Source organism: Microtus ochrogaster, unplaced genomic scaffold, assembly GCF_000317375.1.
Source record: "Microtus ochrogaster isolate Prairie Vole_2 unplaced genomic scaffold, MicOch1.0 UNK2, whole genome shotgun sequence".
NCBI classification, from domain to species: Eukaryota; Metazoa; Chordata; class Mammalia; order Rodentia; family Cricetidae; genus Microtus; species Microtus ochrogaster.
The window spans coordinates 13,531,779-13,550,515 of record NW_004949100.1 but is presented as its reverse complement, the minus strand read 5'-3'; the positions used below and the strand labels follow the sequence as shown (position 1 = coordinate 13,550,515).

The 18,737-nt window shown below is 33.4% G+C and overlaps 1 pseudogene; it reads left to right on the top strand.

Annotated features, from left to right (window-relative positions):
• Positions 1 to 4,379: 4,379 nt before the first annotated feature.
• LOC102000200 overlaps positions 4,380 to 18,737 on the top strand; it is a 22,028-nt pseudogene continuing 7,670 nt past the window's right edge.

Sequence of the window (18,737 nt, the reverse complement as noted above, 5' to 3'; positions counted from 1 at the left end):
AAAAAAAAAAAAAAAAAAAAAAAACTGTTTACATTTAATCAGATACAATGGAGAATCTACATTTTTATTAAAAAAAATTAGGGGCTACTTCAGAAATTCCCTGCATATATGTTAATATTTTCATCAAGAAACTTCAAAATTGTGATAGATTTTGGAATTTGAAGATGAAATATACAATGTGACCTGTGAACACTGGAAATACAAAGTGAGAAATGGGTTGTCAATTTTCATCTCCATGTCTCATGAGATTGCATGTGTGTTTTAGGTTTGGATGTATCCATGTTTGTGTGCATACCAATACACAACTTATCCCACCTCCAGTTTTCTTCTCTTTCTCCTTTTTTTCTTTCACTGCTTTTGTTGTTTTGTTTATTTTGTTTGTTTTTGAGGCATGGTCTCTCATTTAATTTGATGCTCACCCATTCAGCTATACTGATTCTCCTGTGGGCTCTAGTTACACCACCCAACAATGCAATTTTCAATATATCCTGACACATTCTGTGTACACAAGGGCTGTAAATCCAAACTCAGACATACAGTTGGATATGGTTCTATAATAAACTCTTACAAACTTATGTTTCTTATTACTCCCCATCTTCTAATTAGAGACATTTTAACATGACAACATATCAGCATTTCCAAGAACAAATTAAAAACAATCAGTAAATTTTATTTTTGTCTCCTCTTCACTTAAAGGTCACTTGTACCCTTGAAATAACTATTAAACTAAAACAACTTTGTAAATGACACATTATGAAAAGTTGTGACTGATTGTGAAATAATTGTCTTGTAAACATTTTTTCCCTTTTTCCCTTCAATGTGAGGATTTGTTTTTATTTCGCCTGTGCAAAATTTATTGAGTAAGCATTGTTGTGTTTGGGAAAGTGCTATTCACATGAATCCAGTACATATTTGCTACAGCATGATTCCTTAGTCGCATAGTTTTTGTATGTAAATATAGCACCAGGGTTGTCCTTGAAGTATTATCATAGATTAATTTCAGTTATTCATTTAGATAACACAACTTGAGTAACAGTTTCACTTCAGTCTCTTATATTTGTCTTTAAGAATATTTTTACCATCTCAATGATTTTTAAGTCAATCTATAAATTCCCATCACTTATATTATTTGACATATATAATTTATTCTCTTATATTCTGACACATATGAATAAAATCCACTCAGTTGTTGAGACATCACCATTATGTTCTCCCATTCCAGTGAGAGTAATTGAAAAATATTTTCCAAAGGTCAACTTTTCATGAGACAAATATCAATACAGATCCTTTGAATGACAAGTCTGCTTCTAGAACTTTTTGAAACACAGAAACTGTGTTGTGTGATTACATATGCTCAGAATTTGCTATATTGTAGCAAAATAAAACTTTTGAGGATATTCATATAACCATCTGAAGTTTAGTCTTGTCTTGGCTAAAGACATTCCTTCTCTTTTTGATATATTGTCCTTTTGCTGAAAAGTTTCCTACATCATATATTCTGATTATCAATTCTCCTCCCTCTACTTCCAGCTCTTCCCCACCTCCCTTTCCATCTGCAACTACTCCCTCTCTGATTCTAATTAGAAGACACCTAAGATTCTATGAAATAATAGTAAAAGCAAATAGAGGGAAAAAATACATTAAGATAAGTGAGAAATGAATGCATCATAAAAAAATTTAAAAAAAAATGGATGCAAAGAGACTAAAAAGAGGCGCCAGAAACAGAGATTGACCCAATTTCATTCTTGGGAATTCCATAAAATTATCAAAATGGAAGCCATAATATATATGAATAGGACCTGTGGGGTAAAAAGAGAGAGAAAACGTATAAGCCAAAATAAAGTAAAATAAAATTTTGACATAAATTACAGAATAAAAGAAAGATTCTGACATGACATTATGAGACAAATAACCTCCAGCAATGCCATTGAGTTTATTTTCTGTTGACTATACCTTAGATGAAACTAAATTTTCATTTGCAAGTGGCTAATGATGAGAGATTGCTTCAGAGTTAGCAGATGCAGGCATGGGTCCCCTTCACCTTTCGGCTCTAGCACTCAAAACACTGCAGACATCTGAAGACCCTTTGCATGCTGTGATTCACATGTACACATATTATGTTGATTTAGAGGGCTTATTTTCTTAGTGTCCACAACACCTTGTGAGTCTTACACTTTTTTCCTTTTCCACTAATATGGGGATTTCCTCATGCTGAACAAAGGGAAAATATGCACACCTCTGAGTTAAGACTTAGTGTTCTAATTTATATACATTTTATGTACTATTTGGCTGTGGATCTCTGTATTTGAATCTATCCACAGTAGGAGAAAAGAAGTAGGAGGATACCTGAGCAAGACATTGGTCTATGAGAATAGCAAAGTGTCATTAGGTGTCATTTTATTAGTGCTTTTCTTTTAGAACAGATGTTTTTGAATTTACTGTACGTCTCCGAGTTGTCTAGTCTTAGGTTCTTGTATCTTAGTGATCCAATCATTTTCATCATGGCTTCCTGTACGTACAGTGTACCTTACATAAAATCAGACATTATTTGGTTATTCATATAAGATTTTTGTCACCATCATATAACATAATATGTAGATAGGATAATGTTGTATATGAAAGGTCTTTGATTGGATTCTTGTTTTTCTTTCTTCTTTGGTAGCTTGCAGAATAGCTTCTACCAAATACAAAAAGAGGTAAGAGTGGGAGGTCTTTGTATGCATCAGCTTAACTACTCGATCTTCAATAAGTTGTGTAAATATTGTCTTGAGCAATGGAACTTGTCAGCTTTTGAGAGAAAAATATGGTCTTAACAGTCTAGGTAGTTTGGAGGTGCCCAAAGAGACACTTTGGCCAAAAACTAGTTAGAGAAACTCAATCCTAGTACTGGAACTGATGGGCATTTGAGAGGTAGTGTGGAAATCTACTAGTTGTGTCTCCATGTGTTCACTTCCTCATCTGGCCCTTCCCTCTTTCTATGTAGTTTAGCCTCCAGTTCCAGCTCAGCCCCAATCCAACCATAGCTATTTTTTCCTCTTTTCTAGATTTTTCTATTGTCCTACTTCTCAATGACATACTCTATACAAAACTACTGTGGTTATGCTAGACTCTATCTTGATTATCATTGACTTAACAGTTAATATTAAAATATAAGCAAATACATAACATATTTGTATTTCTGGGTCTGTTTTACTTCAGTCAGGATGAATTATTCAAGATACAAACATTTACTTGGAAATTTTATGAATACCTTTTTTGATATTTCATGGATTCTCTGTTATATATTACCATTTGTTTATATATACTTCTGTTTAAGGACATCTAGCTTGGTTCCAATTTCTGTCTAGAATGAACAAATCAATAATTAGAATGCTTGATCAAGTGTGTCTGTGGTAGAAGGAAGAACTCTTAAAGTGTATGCCCAAGAGTGGTATAGCTGGATCTTGAGTTAAATTGAATCTCATCTTCTTGAAGAATCACAGCACTGATTTCTATAGTGGCTATGAAATTTTGCACTTGAACCATCAATGGATGAGTGTTCTTATTTCACATTTTTGGCAGCATGAGATGTCACTTGCTTTATTAATTTTAGGCACTCTGAGTGGTGTAATATGAAATATGAAAGTGGTTTTGATTTGCAATTCCCTGTTGACTAAGAATGATTTGCATTTGTTTAAATGCTTTTCAGAAATTTGTGTTTCTCTTTTGAGTAAATCTATACTTCATTTATTTATTTGGTTGGTTTCTTGATAACTTGTTTTTTTCAATTCCTTATAAACTTTTGTTTTATATTGCAAATAGATGGGTAGTTGGTAAAAATATTTTCTCATTCTGTAGTTTGCTGCTTTATCTGAATGGAAGTGTCCTTTGTTTTACAGAAGCTTTTCGGTTTTATGAAGTCACACTTTTTGACACAGAATTTTTATTGATTATTGGAAATTTCACACAATGCACCCTGATCACATCCACTTCTACCCAAGTTCACCCCTACTTTTGAGACCTCCTCAAAATGACAGAAGAAAAGGAAAAGAGAGGTAAATAATAATGAGTTCAATTGGTTTTATCCCTATTTTAGCTGGTTCATGGTCAAACTCCCAGTGTCCTACTCCATAAAGATATAAGAGTCCTTCCCTACCTATACTTATTCACATGATAAGCCATAAACTTTGAATGGCTTCATTTCAGAAACCCTAATCACAATTTATAAGAGGTCTCTTCATTGGCTTCCTGTTTAGAGTTCTTCTTTTATGGGGGAAGTGAAGGGTGAGAACAGTCACAGAAGATTTCTTTGTCTGTCATTCTCAACTTAGAATCTGCAGTCAACAATAACTCTTTCAAAGAAGCTTCCTTGCCTTTTATAGTCTGCTGCAGCATGAATAATGGACTTCTCCATGATCCTCCCATGGCACAGACCACACATATCAACCGAGCTTCAGGTGGCAGCAAAGATCATGAACATTCCTCCGGCCTTCAGTGGTAACACTGACCCTGGGCAGCAACCCAGCTGTTAGCCAAAGCTCTCAGCCAAACCAAATAGGGTAAAAAATCATTTCTTTTGAAATATCCTAAGTAAATGCCAACAAGTGCCTATATAAAATAATGATTTCAAAAGTTTGAGGAATAAGAAATATGGTGCTGTAACTGTGTGACAGGAGCATAGTGGGAGGACTGGAGACATTCATATACAATATTCCATCTGTACAGTGTCATGTCTACTTAAAAAGTAGGAATATCAAAAGACAATGAAATGACCATCATAGATATTCTACTAATCAATAGCATTTTATTATAAAAAGCATCACTGATATCATCACCAATGAGAAATATTAAAATTACATAGTATCAAAATATTTTTGACTAATCTGCAGTATATGAGGAGAAAGAAAATAGTGAAAGTAAAAGAAAAGAAAAATAACAGGAAAGAAGTATAAAGGAAGGACAAAATAAGAAAAAGAAGAAATAGGGAGCTCAAGATAGTTCATACCTTTATTTTTCTAGACATGACTAGAAAAACAGCTCGATGTATGTCACCAACAAGAAACTTTTAAAATGTAAGTTTTCTTAAAGGTTATTTTTATGATGTATGAAGGTAGTAGTATTAAAAGAAGAAGAATTTTGTATAAACAATTTAATGCAACTTTACCAGTTGTAAAAATTCAGGTAGAAGTAGGAGAGAAAAGATTGTTGCAATAGTGATCTGCAAACATTTTTAATGGATTTGATAAAAAAAATTAAACATAGCTGAATAAGTAGACTGAAGGCAGAACAACACCCCTGCTACTGCTCCTGGGTTTCAGTGACCAGTCACTTCACAAGATCTGTAGCAAGAAACCTTCAGCAGTTTGTCTTCTGACTACATAATCAATGGATCACAAATATCTCCCTCAACCTTCCTTTCCCTACTTACCCCATTATGCCAACCTCCAACCCCAGCAGGTATTCACTGGGAACACAAAAGCTAATCAGAAAAGGAAACAGGTGAGCTAATTGAAGACCTGCCTCACCACTCCTGCCTCTCCTCCAGTTTCCAGTCTTGACCTTGTGTTACACAGCTGAAACTACCTTCCCCCCACTGCCCACACTCCCTGCGGATACCACAGTTCATCATCTCCAAATTTCCCTTCTTTGATTCTGTCACATTATTTCACCCATTAACCCCCACAGGCCACACATTCCAGAAAAACAGACAGGTTGCCAAAAGACCTGCTAATCTCCTTCTGTTCCCCTAGATCCAATTCCCTAGTTTCATTCCCAACTCTGTGGCTGTACATGCCTTCCATGGAAGCCTTCTTTGGCTTTCTGTTTTGAACATCTTTGGATCTCACAGATCTTCCCCTTAAAACCTCCCACCCTTCACTCATTGCTGTTGTGGACCCTAACTTGTGGCAGGCACTCACTCCAACACAAGGGTTACCCCTCCCGAGGAAAAAAGTAGGCTAAAGTTGAAAGCAACCTTCTTCTACTGCTCCTAAGATCCAATGCCCTCACTATCACCCCATATCTGTAGCAGAAAACCTATCCAATCTCCTTTTCCTCTTTGCTCCTATCTCCAATGGATCACAAAGATCTTCATCAAATCTGCCCACAACTCATACCAGTATCCCAGCTTCCAAATATAAAACGTGTTGCCAATGAGAAAACCAACTGAGCAAGAAAGTAAATCAGGCAACAAACAGTTGTCACAACCTCTAAAAGCCAGAGAAGAAAAAGAAACCAAGGAAAAACACTCAACAAAAACAAACCCAGAAATCAGCACTGAGATCTATAGTCATCTCAAACCCACATGCCTAGACATCAGCTTAAGAACACAATCAATAACAGCCAAGGCAATAAATACGTCTCCACTAGAGCATACACAGCTTTCCTGGTGCAGGAGTTGCTAAATATTCCAGTGGAGCTGAGGCACAAAGAAAAGATCCTAAAACCAACTATATGAAGATGTTACAGTTCCCTATGGAGATAATTAATAAATTCCTTTAAGAAATCTAGGAAAATACAACAATGGAAGGAAATTAATAAATCAATTTTAAAAAGCCAGGAAGATATAAATGAACAGTTGAAAGAAACAGATAAAACTGTTGAAGACCTGAAAATGGAAATAGGATCAATAATGAAGACGCAAAGCTGAGGGAACTCTGGAAAAAAAAGTATGAAGAGGAACTACAGAGGTAAGATTGACTAACAGAATACAAGAGATGGAGAAAGACATTCCATATTCATCAAAACAAAAATCCCCTATATCCACCATGGTGACATTTCAATCACTGACATCTTTGCCCCATACTCGAAGACACCCATGTCTGTAAAAGAAATACCACTACAGCTTAAATAACATTTTGATACTCACACACAGATAGTGGGAAACATTATTTCTCCACTCTCACCAATTGATAGGTCATTCAGAAAAAACAAAACAGAAAAAATATTGGATGTAACAGACATCATAAACCACATGGACCTAACAAATATTTATAAAATATTTTAACCAAATCAAAAGAATATGCCTTCTCCTTAGCATCTCATAAAAATTCCTCCAAAACTGATTACATAATTGGACACAAAACAAATCTCAAAAACAATCAAGAGACTTCCTATATATTAATGACAAATTATAAAGAAATCAGAGAAATAACATCATTTATAATAGCCGTAAATTGTATAAAATAGCTTGGGGTGACATTCACCAAGTCAGTGAAACACTTGTATAATAAAAATTTCAAAACTTTGAAGAAGCTTTCAAAAAAGAAAATATCTCCCATGTTCATGAATCAACTGAATTAATGTACTAAAATGCCATCCTATCAAAAGCAATCTACAGATTCAATGTAATCTTGCTCAAAAATTCAACACAATGCTTTACAGACTTAACAAAAATAATTCTCAACTACACGTGAAAAAAACCAAAAACCCCAGGATAACCAAAACATTCCGGAGCCTTTAGAGGACTGCTAGAAGATCACCATTTCTGACTTCAAATTTTACTACAGAGCTACACTGACAAAACCCACATGATAGTGTCATAAAAACAGAGACATTGATCAAAGAAATTGATTTGAAGACCCAAATATAAATCCACAAAAATATGAACTCCTGATTTTTATAAAGAATCCAGAAATAAACACCATATAAAGGCAGCATCTTCAGCAAATAATGCTGGTCAAGCTGGATGTATGTTTGCAGAAGAATGAAAGTAGATCCACATACCTGTCAAGTCCAAGGGGATCAGAGACCTCAACATAAACTGAACCTGATATAAGACAAAATGGGAAATAACTGAAGTCATTGTCTTGAGTGATGAACAGAATAGCATTAGAGTAGATACTAAGATAAATAATTAATGAGTGGAATTTTATGAAACTGTAAAGATTTTTATGGAAGGCAAAAGACACATTCATTTGTTCCAGCATTCAGCCTCAGTGGTGGCCATGTCCCAGAGAGGAGTCAAGGAGTAGGAGAGGGAAGGGTGAGCCAGGTATGATGGGCAGAGGAATCTTGCAGCCTGACTGACTAATGGTCAGAGTCTTATTTATTTATAGAAAATTTAGGAAGTAGGGATAGATTTGTATTGTTCAAAAAGATAGATCACATCTTTTTTTTTTTTAAATCACGTGTTTTTAACTTTTTCTCTGGTACATCAGGAATCATTAGTTTATCAATCATTGATAAACCATGATATGACAGAGCTATCTTTTACAATCCTTTTTCTCTATGTTTAATCATCAATTATAAAGTTATCTTTTTAAACCAATTTTACTAATCAACCCCATAATCCAATATTTAAGACTCAGAAGGTTTATGGCAGCCTGCTCTCAGGCTCGCAGTTCCAATGACTTCAGTGACACTATATAGAACATTTGAAAGCAAGTCTAGGTAGATTGTCATGTCCCAAGTAGTATATTATTAACTCGTTATGGTCAGAGTGTCCAAGAAGATTCCTCAGGCCAAAGCTGCTCCAGTTGCTAGTCAATTTATGGCATAATAAAATGCTTACATTTTATATCTTTATACAATTTGTTCATATGTTCCATGGTCATAGAACACCACAGTGACTCTTCATTATCTAATATTTCTAACAAAGGGAGGTCCCAACACCTCAGTCTTTCATCATCTTTCCACAGTATCTTTTTCCTATCAATACAATTTCCTTTGCAACTTCAGTTGACATAATTTTATTGGCTAATATACCACATAATAGGCTAAGTAATAGGAACATTATTTATTTATAACCTTATTTGTTGATGACTCCTCTAGCCCACTGAATCTTGTTGACCTTTTCAAGTTTACTTTGTTTTGATAATCTTGTTACAGGTTAAGTACAGAGACAGAGGTTATGAGAATATCTCATCACCTCATAAAAAGACCTCTGGCTTCCTTATATGTGTCACAACCACCAAGGTATAAGAAAAGTTGGTAAGGATATCTCCCGAAAAGAGGGAGGAGTGGTATTCTCAGGGCTTGTCTAGGAAAAGTTAGAAGTGATATTCCTGTAGGAAGGCATAAACTCTTCTTAAAAAAATAATTTTCCATCAATCCATTATCCTCAAATTGCACAAAATGGTCCTCAGATATGAACTATGCAGAGATCAAAATCAAAAGTGGCAAGGCAACCATCATGTGATTCAGTTTTGCTGGATCTTTGTCAAGCAGCTGTACTGGCTTTATGACTTTTGCCATTCTCATTAGATATGACTATGTCACAACTGGATAAAGTGATGACCCACAAAATAGGACAGATTATTACTAACTCCACAGCCTATAAAGGACAAATATTAAAAAGATAAACAAACAAAAAACTAGATATCAAAAACAAAATAATCCAATAAAAATTGGGTAAAAATATAAAAAGAATAATTACAAGAAACTCAAATGACTGAGAAACAAAGAAAAATATTCAACATCCTTAGCTATCAGGGAATTGCAAACCAAGAGTGCTTTAAGTTTCCATCTTTCTCCTGTCAGAATGGCAAAGATCAATAAAGTAAGTGACAGCTCATGTCTATGAGAAGGTGGAGCAAGGGGAGTACTCCTCCATTGCTGATATGTGAGCAAACTTGTAAAACCACTGTGAAAATCAATATTGCAGTTCCTCAGAAAGTTGAGCATTGATCTATTGCAAAAGGCAGTCATACCATTCTTGAGCATGTATCAAAAGAATTGAGCAATTCTACAATAAGGACACTTTCTCAGTTATGTTCATTGTGGATTTATAATAACCAGAGACTAGAAACAACCTAGATATCTCTTAACAGAAAAATGGATAAGGAAAATGTATTGCATTTACACCATGGTGTACTGCTCAGATTAAAAACTGACATCATTAAACTTTCAAACAAATGGATGGAACTAGGTAAAATTATTTCGAGTGACGCAGCACAGACCCAGAAATATAAAAGTTGATATGTATTTACTCATAAGTGAAGAGAAGCCATTAAGCAAATGGCAACTAAGCTACACTCTGTAGAGTAAAAGAGGTTAGATAAAGAGGAAGGGTGCTGTTAGGATGCATGCATCTCTCAGGGAAGGGGAAATTGAGTAGATTTTATGGGCAGACTGGAGGGTGGTGGACATGGGGATTGGGTTGTGAGGGAGATGCTGGGAAGGGAGAATATGCAGAGAGAAATGGCTGAAATTTGGGGCAATTGGAATGTGGTGTCAAAAAAGTGCCATGGGAAATTACTAGAATGTATGAAGATGACCCTAAGGAATATTTCTAGTAATGCTCATCTCTTACAGCCATGTAAGGCTTCCAGTGAATGTTCTTGGTTGCACTCAATTGAATTCTTGACCAAGGAGTTCCCATAGAAACTATCCAGACTGCTACTAAGACAAAGTGTTGTTCTTTGCCAACCAATAGTTAGGACCCTGTTGCTGAGGACAACAGCAACACAACTAATTGGAAGTGGTAAACTTCAGCTGGAGTCTATATGGAGCACTCACCACTATGTTACAGTCTCTTTGCTGTGAGAAGCTACTCTGCAAGTTACCAAAGTACAGGTGTAAACACCAATCCAGGCACAACTTCTTTGCCTAAACTTCTGTCCTGCCTGCAGATTATGCTAGGGTAATGATGGCACAGAGCATGTGAGAGAAGTCAAGCAATGTCTGATATACTTATGACCCACTTTGAAAAGGGGAAGCCATGGCTGACACTGCTTGGATAACCAATAACAAGAAACTAGATAACCAAGAGAACAAAAGTAAACATGAACGTAACTGGTTTAAAAAATGTATCAATAAAATGACCCCTAATGATATTCTGCTCTCCTCATAGATCATTGATTTATTCTGATCTAATCAGAATGACTTTCTCTGACATCAGGTGAGAACAGATGCTTAAACCCACCACCAGACGATACTGTGGAGGGAGAGTTTAAATGGGAGTTCTGGGTAATCCAAGAGGAGGGAGGTGGAAAGACTGGAAAAGCCAGAAGAGATGAAGGAAAGCACTAGAGCAAAATCCTCTGAATCACCTAAGCAAGGCACATATGAGATTACAGAGACTAAAACAGCAAACAAAGGGCCTGCATGGATCTTTGGCAGGTCCTCTATGTATATATTATAGCTATAGCTTAGTGCTTTGTGGGGGCAGGGGTAGTCCTCACTGTGAGAATGAGTGGGTCTCTAACTGTTGTGCCTGTTCTTGGGACTACGATCCTACTTTCATGTACAACTTCAATTAGATTGTTTTTGCTTCCTATTATTGTATTTTGTCTTGTTTGTTTGTTATCTCTTAGAAGCTTGAATTTTTTTCTAACGAAAAACAAAAAGGGGTGAATCTAGAAAGGAAGGAAGTTAGGGACAAACTGAGAGGAGTAGAGGCAGTGGAAACAATTATTGGGATATATTTTATGAAAAAGAAATCTATTTTCAATAAAATAAAAATAAATTAAAAAAAGAAATAATAGACAACCATTCTAAAACGGTGATGAAGCATAAGAAAGATTCTAGAACTTACAGTTGATTGTTTTTTCTTTATTAAAACTTGAGAAATTAACTAATAAGAGATGACTCACTTTTCAAACTTATACTGGGATAGTAACATTCAATATAAACTAGTTATTTCTATATGCATCCCATCACCTCCTTCTGCATGTTGCCTGGTTTTAATTACTGTTTAGTTTTATTCCAGAGTGTTTGGTTCAAAAATTAATGACTCCTAACAACTTTATTCTGATTTCTGTACCAGTTCCCATCTCTCATATAATACTCATACTATCGTAGGCTCCTATACTTTCCCAATCAAAGGAATATTAAAATATTATTTGAACCATGCCAATTCTGCAGACATCATAAATGAAGTTTTCTTTTCCCCTTAGGTTTTGCATTATACTGTTCAATAAATATTGGTTGACTATATTAAAAATGAGAACGCGTCTCTGAAAATAAGAAATGAAGCCCATCTAAGATTTATATGACTATAATGAACAACTGAACTAGTACCCAACCTATGACTAGAGCAGGGGCATTTTTTTAAGTGAATGTGACAGAAGGGCAGGTGGTATAAAACTGCTCTATTGCTCCAATTAGAAAATGGAAAATATCACTATTCAGTGTCATAGATGTGACACTTCTGACTGTCCCTGCTTTCACACTGGCAAACTCTATTAAAGAAGTGTGAATGGTGTTGAGGAGCCATTATTTTGTGTGAAATGAGGAAAGTCAATTAAACACAGCATAAACTGTTCTTGCCTATGCACACTCAATTTTTTCCCCAGGATTTAGCCCAGTCTTTTAATCTTAATAAAGGCAAGGTTGCCCTTGAAAATGAATGCATCTTTTACATCAAAGGAACAGGATACTATTGTGTAATTTTTATGTCATCCAATGATAAATCTGATGGAAGATGAATGTGGAAATGTTATAAAGATTATTTTTTTGAACATGAGAGATGGCTCAGTCCCTGGAGGGACTGACAAATGTGGACATGAGTTCTAATGCCAAAACCTAAGTAAACTCTCTAGCATTTTTGTGATGGGTGGGATAGAGACAGACAAAAGGATTATATCTTTGTGGTTGGCAAGCCTGGTGAAATCTATTAATTTCTTGATCAATGAGAAAACCTATTTCAAAACAAAGATCAACCTCTGTACTTTGCTCACTCAAAGCACATTGTTCTTAAACCTTCCCTAACAAATACACATACACAAACACACACATAGACAAAAATACACACATATACACTGACAAACACACACATACACGCAAACACCTGCACACACACGTATCAGGCTACTTTTTTCTATTTAATATAGAGGTATTGATTAGTGTTTTCCTTTTGTTTGTTACAGATTGTAACTATACAGAGCCGGCTGACTTTGAATTATGATCCTTCAAGCTCAGTTTTCTAGACAAGGATTAAATGCCTGTGTTGCCTATATATGTGTCTATATAATATTTTGTCAAGATTATAACTAGGACAAAATTAAAATTCTTTATAATTAAAATAAAATCCTAAAAACTGAGTAATAAGTCTTCTAATCTCTACAATTTTGCCTAATATTTCAAATACTATTTAACATAAAAAATGATGAATTTACTGTGATAAATTTACAATCAAGTCTTAAGAATTCAGCCAAAACTTAAGAATGGAACCACTGGAAAAGATTATTCTGCAGACTATGTTGAAATGTCTTACATCATAATCAATAGAACTAACTACATTTTATGAAACATCTCTATCCTGTAGACAGACATTATTTGTATAAATAGAAAATCACTTCAATTAAGCACAGTTTATGCATATTTTACATGGGTACATTGACCTAGTGATTTTGAAGTTTGACCTTATAAACAATTGAGATGAGAAAATCAGTTGATCAGCAGATCAACTGAGCAATGCCTGTGGCCACAACAACAGTAGAAAAACAGGAGGTGAACGTAAGATAATGTTTGGGGTCTCAAGTCGATAGCAGGAAAACAAGCATAAATATTTAATGTGACAAAACTCCATTTTATCTTTTCAAAATAAAAATGAGTTTAATCTAAGATTCAAACAAAAAAATAAATTGAATATAGACTTACTTTTGAATATGTGTGCAAAGCTAATGATAAGAAAAAAAGACTTCTTTTCTAATAAGGAACACCTTTTACCTCTGAATGAAGGTTTACATCTTCAGAAAATGAATTTCTAGTATGATTACTTTCAGAAACCTAGCTACTTATTTATTGCCAGTATTCTTAAATACAAAACAAATTTCCCATCATTTCTACTGTTTCTTAGCTATATACTTTGAGTTTGTGATATTTCAAAAGTAAAAGATGAACTAGTTTTGTTATTCACATTTTGCAGATGCTTATTAAATTCATTCTTTTCAAAATATTTACATCGTAGGTATCATAATTGAGTTAATCTAAAGAAATTAGCAATATAGGAAATATATATTTTAAATTACTATTATTTTCAAAATTAAATTGTACATGAAGTTCTAGCAAAACTAGAATTTGTAGAGAAGGGAGGAAGAAGGAACTGGGAAGACTGGAAGGTTTGGAAGCTGTAGTTGAGATGTAGTGTATGAAAGAAGCATAAAGTTTAAAAATCAGTTGTTCTGATCAGGTAGGTATGTTTGTCATAGTTATGGAAAAGTGGCTAGCACATGCAAAGATTTGTTGGTATGGCTGGTAAATACATCTGAACATATATTTCTTGTGAATTCAATCAGAATTGGCTTTTTGCCTGGGGTTTTGTTATTGTCTTGGTTTTGAGACAGGGTCTTACTGTGTAGATCAGGCTGGCTTTGAACTTAGAGAGATTGCTGGCCTCTGCCTCCCAAGTGCTACTATTAAAGACTTGTGCCATCAGGAGTGGCTGTATATTTCTTGTGAAATAACCTTTTTATGGTTCTAATCAGTTGGTGATTACATACTTATATGCATGAAGAAAATCTAACAAATATATAATATATTCATATATATTTGTATGTGTGTATTTATGAAGACTGATAGGAATTTGACTGGATACATGGCTGTAATCAAATTCATATGTGAGAGTGTCTTTGAATTAGAATGTATGAAATATTAACTATGATTAATTAATTAGTTAAATATAATGAAAAAGAATTTTCATTGTATTCCACAATCAAAAAATAAAAAATTATATGCATTAACACAACTAACATAAGTTGAAAATTAACAAAAATTCATATATGATGACTTAATTGAGGTTACTATCAATAATGCTTATTTTATAATATGATAAATATAAACCTTTGGGTATGAAATAAACCATTGTTTCATTTAAAAGCATTTCTGTTAAGCCTTGATAGTAAGATGAGTCTTCAATCAAAGAGGTAAGTTTAACAGTTTATATTTTGTGCTCTTTTGTTTTTCAGAGATTTTAGAGGCTCTAGGCATGTCTACCTCAAAGTTCTTTACTTGAATTCTTGACCTGTCTTCCTTTTATGATGGATAGTCTATAAATTCAAAAAATTTGTTTCTTCTCCTCGTTGGTTTTGATTGTAGTGTTTTACAAAAGCAGTACAAAGCAAACTAAGAGAAGATATAATTGGAATTGTAAATCATTAAATATCTATGAATTTCATACTAATATATATAGCATAATCAGATGTTTTAACATAGATATAGTGTATATCAACGTAGTCTATGCATATTTTAAATTAGTGTTATCTGCCTTACTATATATACTAAAACTGCTATCATTTTAGTAATGTTGAGGTATATACACTTAACCTCACAATGTGTTGAATGAAGAAACAATTAAATTTAGATTTATTAAAAGAGACACATATCTTTATTCACACAATTAGTGCCAAATGAATAATGACAGATTGTACTTTTGTCAGTTTTTAAAAAGTTAATGCTCATATCCCAACTCCTATGTCCTGTTCCATGAGAATTGGGGAAATCATTGGAATGGGTGTATATACATTTATAGTCACTCATAGTAATGAGCCCTTCATGTCTTTTATATTTTATGACTTTTTCTGTAGAACACATTTCACTAAAAGTTAACTATAGTAGAGGAAATTTTCTCAAATCCACATAATATATATCAATGTTAGAGTTGATTTTATGTACATCCTACCCCAGTTCACTGCAGTGAAGCTTATTCTCTATAATTACAGAAATCAGCCAATTTTCCCTGTCAAAATTTGTATACATTTATACTGAATTATTTCTTAAACTATTCAGATGTACAAATTTGGATTTCAATTAACATGTATTAATTGTGTGTATTTATTTCCAATTAAATATTTTAAACCAAACAAAATTAGAGCATATCTAATTAGTATTTTAATTGCCTTTATATTATTGTATCAAAAATATAAAGGAAAAGTGTTAATTCACCAACCATGAGTTATATAGTTAAAAAAGATTTCTTTTTTTCCTAAATATATTTATATTTCACTCAATATCAGTTACATTTAACTAAAGAATGAGTTTAAAATGGATACTCTTTCTTCTACAGGTTTAACTCTTTTCCTTTACCTATTTGAGTATAGACTGAAAAGGTAAACACTCTCTTTATTTCCTTTCCATTCTAATACATCACATCCAGAGCCTCTCAAATGTTTTATTGGTAACAGCTTCCAGAAGGGATGTATTTGTTGCCAATTTTCCATATTTGCCATTGTACCTTATCATTATGTGCCTTGCATGGATTATTAACTTTTATGCTTTCCTAAGATGCATCAAGAAGATAGAGAATAATTTCTTAAAACTCTATGGAGTATATGTATATAATTCTAAATACATGTTTATATATGAAACTATTATACATATATATATACTTTTACATCATGTAAGTTTATATTATTGCAAAATTTTATATTTAAATTATTTAGATAAATATTTGTGCTTAGATAAATTATACTACTACAAACAAACAATAGACACAACTATAGTAAAGTATTTTTTTTTAAAGATTTTTTAAAGATTTTTATATTGGTCCTGCATTTCTTCACATGGATTAGATTTGTATCTGAAGGTAAATGGAATATCTATGAACATAAATATGTGCATGTGAATTTTCATTAAATTATTATTTACATTAGCCACAAACTAGAATCATTCTCAAGTTCCAACAACTGATAAGTAAATATTGTAGTATATTGACTTTAAAGTGTCAATGTATTATTACTGACAAGGAAAAAAAATATGAACCACACCATGAATTTAGGCCAACAACATTATACTAAATCAAACGTGGTATATGAAACAATGTACTCTCTTATACCTTTATATAAGGCATATTGAAAAGGCAAATTTACAGGAATGAAAAACAGAGTCTGAGATGCCTACTGCTGTTTGCCACAGGGGAAAAAATCTAACAATGCTTGTGTACAAAGAATCACACTACAGACATGAGATTCCCTCGAATTGATTTACGCTAATGGTTACATCAGATTTGGGAACTGAAAAACACTTTAAAGAAGCAATTTGAGATGGCAAGTACATGAGAGATCACAAGTGAGATCATAATAAACAAGTTCTCTGTGTCTACAAATCTCATAATATGCATTGGTTAAAATAAACTAGAACAGTTAAAACCAATATAGTCAAACCAAATATTGTGGTAAAATACAGATAACTTCAATACGGTGTAATCATTGTATTAAATCCTTTAATGATCTTTACTAATAAATCAAATATCACTACATATTGTTTAGAGTGTACATAGGTATAACCATATGAAATATGCATAGTAATATAGATGTTACATGTGTATACATCCATATTATACAAAACATGTATATTGATAATAAATTCTATAGATGTTTACATCTGTATAGCAAAACAAGAACATACACATGGATATTAAATACTAAATTCAATACAATGACTATCTCAGAGTACAGAGAAGCCTTCAGTTATATCTGAATTATTTTATGATAAATATATAATACGATTAATTAAAATTGATGGTTAAATGGTAAATTTTCCATCAATTTTAATTAATCGTATTATATTCATGATAATTTTCTATCAATAATCTATGTAGTCATACACATAGCTGCCTACCTCAGGAATATTTAAAGTTGTTGGCATGTACTTGCCATCTCTAATAAACTTGTTTTATGTGTCTCCTTATGAACCTTTGAAAATTTCCTCTGGAATCTACACTTAAACTACAATTGCAAGGCATGCTAGAGAGTTTTATGTCAACTTTATACAAGCTAGACTCATCTGAGAGGAGAGAACCTCAACTAAGAAAATGCTTTCCTACCATTGGACTGTACCATTTTGTGAGATGGGACACACCGACTGGTGGTCCTAGGTTCTAAAAGATGAAAAGCTGAGCAAGTCATTTGAGCAAGACAGTAAACAGCTCTTCTCCATGGCCTCTCAATCAGTTCCTGTCTCCCTGTTTTCACCCTGCTTAAGTTCCTGTCCTGACTTCCTTCTGTAAGGAAGAGTAATATGGAAGTATAAGCCAAATAAACTATTTCCTCCTCCTCAAAAAAAAAAAAAAAGAAGCAATTTGAAACTGGAGAACTATCTTCAACATAAAACATTCCTCATTGAAACTTTCATTGTAAGAAAACCAGAAGAATACAGAACATTGCAAACTATGGCAACCATAATTAAATAATCAATGATGTATTTTATTTTTGAAACATATTGTAAGCAACTTATTTTGTCTTTTCAAATTCATTTGTAATTACCCCTGTTTATTTCCTTATCAGCAAAAGCAATAATACTTAAAAGTATATGACCTTCCTAATAAGTAGGTAAGTTAACCCAAATTTCATCCTGCTCCCCTGAAGGAGTATGTTAAAATTGCTAAGCCTATTGGGAAATTAAATGGCCTCATTTAGTTTTCATCTTTTCTTCACTTTTCTGTGCCAAAGCTCTAATGAAAGTGCTAAGGAGCAATGAAATGGCCAACGGCAGAAAGCCAAAGAGAAATGGGGAGAGAATAAAGAGCCAAATAAGCAACCTTTAAATAACTAAGAGTTGATTGATTGATTCAACCCATTTAGACAATTATCTTAATAGCTCTGTTTGCTAAAATTTCCTGGTAGTCTTGCCAGATACTATAAAGTAGTTGTGAAGCAGAAACAGTGTGAGTGGTTAAGTGCAGCAGATACAGAGTCGTACAATTGTGATTTAAGCACAGGTTCCATAAGTTCTGAACTTTGTGACTTTCTCTGTAGTTCAGATCCAATTTTTAGTGATTTATGGAATTAATAGCATCTTATATATAAAACTTTGAAAATAGCCTCAACCAGTATTGGAAATTACTGTAAAGGGTCACAGGGTTAAGAACTGTAATATTT